The sequence below is a fragment of the Phyllostomus hastatus genome, unplaced genomic scaffold, assembly GCF_019186645.2.
Source record: "Phyllostomus hastatus isolate PE091 unplaced genomic scaffold, TTU_PhHast_1.1 phas_contig_64, whole genome shotgun sequence".
Classification (NCBI taxonomy): Eukaryota; Metazoa; Chordata; class Mammalia; order Chiroptera; family Phyllostomidae; genus Phyllostomus; species Phyllostomus hastatus.
This window is the reverse complement of record NW_025333928.1, coordinates 9670280-9675108: the sequence shown is the minus strand read 5'-3', so window position 1 is coordinate 9675108 and position 4829 is coordinate 9670280. Positions and strand designations below refer to the sequence as shown.

At 39.3% G+C, this 4829-nt stretch overlaps 1 non-coding gene across 1 annotated transcript; it reads left to right on the top strand.

The window, feature by feature from the left end:
• The first annotated feature begins 521 nt into the window (after positions 1–521).
• On the top strand, positions 522–711 carry LOC123825722. Its single transcript, XR_006786947.1, has one exon. It is a non-coding gene; the product is annotated as a U2 spliceosomal RNA (small nuclear RNA).
• The last annotated feature ends 4118 nt before the right edge of the window (positions 712–4829 follow it).

Genomic DNA, 4829 nt, shown 5'->3' with positions numbered 1-4829 from the left:
CGGGCTGATGACCCCTAGGCTCAGAGCAGGCTCAGCTGAGTGGTGACGAGGTCCCAATGCACAGCCCATCTACACAGTGGTTGCTCTTCTCTTTTTTGTTGTTGTTGTTGTTGATGTCTCATTTGTTTGTTTGAGTTCCTGTCAAAATGTTCACTGAACATGAGCCAAAGGGTCAGAATTTCAATGAACACACATGACAAACAATAGTCTTTGAAAAAAAAATCACAAAATCTCAAAGCAAAGGACTACTATAGCTATGGCTTTCAACAATCAAAAAGCACCCCCCCACACACACAAAAAAAAATCCCACCAGCAGTCTCAACCCCTAGGGAAGTGGGAGAACCTGGTTTCCAGAGCTATCACATTATTATAATAGTGAAGGTTTAATTTTTAACTAAAAAAATCACAGAACCTACAAAGAAAACAGGAAACTTGTTCATTCAAAAAAATAAAATTAATTACCAGATAAAAGAAAAAAATCAACACAGAACTAAATGAAGGCAGTAAAATTATAAATGAACATTGCTTATTGGCCTTTTGGCTAACATCAAATGTGGTATCTGTTCTTATCAGTTTAATATCTGATACATACTCTAACCAAGGACATTATGTTAAATGGATTTTTGGAGATGGGAGATGGAATAGGAGCTTGCTCTGTCACTCTTCATATTGACTTGGTATTGCAATACTTCTGGGAATGGTGCACCAAGAAAAAAACTTATATATGAACAAAGGAAATTAAGAAAACCTTTCCATTGACTGTACCATCAAGGAGAATAAGTACTAAGAATAAATTTAGTCAAGAAAGTGGCTTGAAACTGAAAACTAAAACGCATTGCCTAAAGAAATTAAAGAAGACAAATAAATAGGAAGGCATCCCATTCTCATTGATTGGAGACTTAATATTATTAAGATGGCAATACTACCCAAAGCTATCTACAGTTTCAATGCAATCCCTATTGGAATCTCAGTAGAGTTTTTTACAGAAATAGAAAAACCTCTCCTAAAATTCATATAAAATCTAAAGGAATCCCAAGTAGCCAAAACAATCTTTTGAAAGAAGAACAAAGTTCAAGAATTTACATTCCTGACTTCAAAATTTACTACAAAGCCATAGAAATCAAAACAGTTCAGCACTGTCATAAAAGCAGCCACACACACAACTGGAATAGAATAGTGAGCCCAGAAAGAAACCCTCAGGTCTATCTCCAATTGATTTGAGACAAGGGTGCCAAGACCATTCAGTGGGAGAGAATGGTCTCTTCAACTGATGACGTTGGTGTATTTGGATGTCCACATGCTTATACCATATACAAAAATTAACTCAGAATGGATCCAAAGCTGAGATATAAGAGCTGAGATGATAAAACTCTTAGAACACAACATAGAGGAAAATCTTCACGACTTTGAATTTGGCAATGATTTATTAAATATAATACCAAAAGGACACAAAAGAAAAAATAGGTTAAATGTTCTTTATCAAATTTAAAAACTGTACATCAAAGGATACTATCAAGAGAATGAAAAAACAGCTCACATGGGAGAAAATATTTGTAAAGCATATATCTGATAAGAGGTTAATATTCAAAATAAAGAACTCTTACAACTCATTAACAAAACAAACACCCCAATTAAAAAAGGCAAAAGGAGCCCTAGCTGGGTGGCTCAGTTAGTTGGAGCATTGCCCTGCACACCAAAAGGTTGCAGGTTTGAACCCCAGTCAGAGCACATACCTAGACTGTGGGTTTGATCTCCGGTCGAGGCACATACAGGAGGCAACTGATCTATGTTTCTCTCTATCTCTCTCACTCTCTCTCTTCCTGTCTCCCCCCTTCCTCTCTCTAAAATCAATAAATATATCCTCAGGTGACAATTGTTTTTTAAAAAGGACAAAAGGAGCTTCCAGGACTTCTGGCCAAGATGGAGGTGTAGGTGGACACACTGTACCTCCTCGCAAAACCAAAATTAAGGACAACAAAAATTTAGAAACAAAAAAACAACCACAACAGACAGAAAATTGAACTGTACAGATGTCCCTGCAACCATTCATCCAGACCGGTAAGAGGGGCAGAGTCAGAGGCCGGCAGAGAGGGGTCGCAGCAGGAAAAAGCAGTGTCTGGCAGACCCAGGTGCGCAGGGCGCAGGTGGTGGCTAGCAGACTGCAGGCTGGAAGAGGTAACGAGCAGACCCAGTGAGGCGCACAAGGTAGCTGGCTGTACGCAGTCACACACTTGCGCGCAGAGAAACCAGGTGGAAACAGGCAGTGAGACAAACTGTGCAACTCAGGGCCCTAGTGCTGGGAAATAAAGCTTAAAAGCACTGATTGAAAACACTTGTGGAGGCTGAGGTGCCAGGAAAGACTCCCAGCCTCACAGGAGAGTTCATTGGAGAGACCCACAGGGTCCTAGAACATACACAAGCTCACCTACCCAGGAACCAGCACCAGAAGGGTCCAATTTGCTTGTGGGGAGTGGCAGAGGGGACTGAAATTCAACGGAGAGCACAGCAAGTGCCATCATTTCCTCTCTGACCTCGCCCCCACATACAGCATCACAACCCAGCAGCTGGATTGTCCCACCCTGGTGAACACCTAAGACTCCGCCCCTCACTATGTAACAGGCACAATCAGATTAAAAAAAAAAATGGCCCAAACAAAAGAACAAATCAAAGCTCCAGAAAAAATACAACTAAGTGATGAAGAGATAGCCAACCTATCAGATGCACAGTTCAAAGCACGGGTAATCAGGATACTCACAGAATTGGTTAAATTTGGTCACAAATTAGATGAAAAAATAAAGGCTACACTAAGTGAAATAAAGAAAAATGTACAGGGAACCAATAGTGATGGGAAGGAAACTGGGACTCAAATCAATAGAGTGGACCTGAAGGAAGAAAGAAACATCCAACCAGAAAAAAATGAAGAAACAGGAATTCAAAAAAATGAGGAGAAGCTTAGGAACCTCCAGGATATCTTTAAATGTTTCCACATCTGAAATATAGGGGTACCAGAAGGAGAAGAGAAAGAGCAACAAGTGGACAAGTTATTTGAACAAATAATAAAGGAGAACTTCCCCAATCTGGCCAAGGAAATAGACTTCCAGGAAGTCCAGGAAGCTCAAGAGAGTCCCAAAGAAGTTGGACCCAAGGAGAAACACACCAAGGCACATCATAATTATATTAGCCAAGATTAAAATGAAGGAGAGAATCCTAGAAGCAACAAGAGATAAGGAGAGAGTTACCTATGAAGGAATTCCCACCAGACTGTCAGCTGATTTCTCAAAAGAAATATTGCAGGCCAGAAGGGGCTGGAAAGAAGTATTCCAAGTCATGAAGGATAAGGACCTACATCCAAGATTGCTCTATCCAGCAAAGCTTTCATTTAGAATGGAAGGGCAGATAAAGTGCTTCACAGACAGGGTCAAGTAAAGGAGTTCATCATCACCAAGACCTTATTATATGAAATGTTAAGGGGGCTTCTCTAAGGAAGAGAAGACAATCGAAAACTATGAACATTAAAATGACAACAAACTCACAACTATCAACAACTGAACCTAAAAAAACAAAACCAAAAACTAAGCAAACAACTAGAACACGAACAAAATCAGAGAAATGAACATCACATGGAGGGTTTTCAGTGGGAAGGGGGAGGGGGAGAATGGGGGAAAGGTACAGAGAATAAGACACATAATTGGTAGACATAAAATAGATGGGGAGAGGTCAAGAATGGTATAGGAAACAGAGAACTCAAGGAACTTATATGTCCAACCCATGGACATGAACCAAGGGTGGGGGGGGGATGCTGGAGATTGGGGGTGCAGGACAGGGATGGAATAGAGGGGAGAAATTGGGAAAACTAATAGCATAATCAATAAAATATACTTAAATCTAAAACTAAAAATAATAAAAAATAAAAATCAAACTAAGCAAACAAGAACAGAGACAGAACCATGGACCATGGAGAGCATTTTGATGGTTGCCAGATATGGGGGGGTGTGGGGGAATGGATGAATAGGTGAGGGGATTAAGAAGTACAAATATGTATTCACAGAACAGCCACAGGGATGTACAGTACAGTATAGGAAATGGAGCAGCCAAAGAACTTATACGCATGACCCACGGACATGAACAATGGTGTGGGGACTGCCTGAGGGAGTCTGTGGTGCTGGGTTGAAGGGGGCAAAAAAGGGAAAAATCAGGACAACTGTAATAGCATAGTCAATAAAATATAATTTAAATAAATAAATACATAAAATATTTTTAAAAGGAAAAGAAAAAGGAAAACTACCCAAATGTCCACTAGTGGTAGAAATGATTTTAAAAAGTGGACTTTTTATAAAATGGGATATTAAACAACAATGAAAATTAGCTACAGCAATATGTTGCAACACATCTTAGAAATACAACTTTGGAAAAATAAGTCAGATGTTACAAAATAGTAAGTAATTTCAAAGCTCAGAAGCAAGTAAAATAGAATGACTTCTTTCGGGATATTTTCTTAGGAGGTAACTGTAAGGAAAAACAAAGAAACAGCAAAAGAAATGAACACCAAAGTCAAGAGACTGGGTTTCTTTAGGGAAATGGACAGGTGTGAGGAGGCCACTGGGGTGCTGGCGCTGTTTTCTTTTTGTGACTTGAATGAGTGGCTACAAAGATGTTTTATTTTCAACAATTTCTTAATCTGTAAATGTATGTCTCACGTATTTTTTCATATTTGTTATTTCATAATAAAAGTGTTACAAAAAGAAAAAACCCACCATGATGTAAGGCTCACTGGCTGTTTCATTTGGATCTCTGAATCCTGCTTAATAAACTAATCGAACTGGCTGATA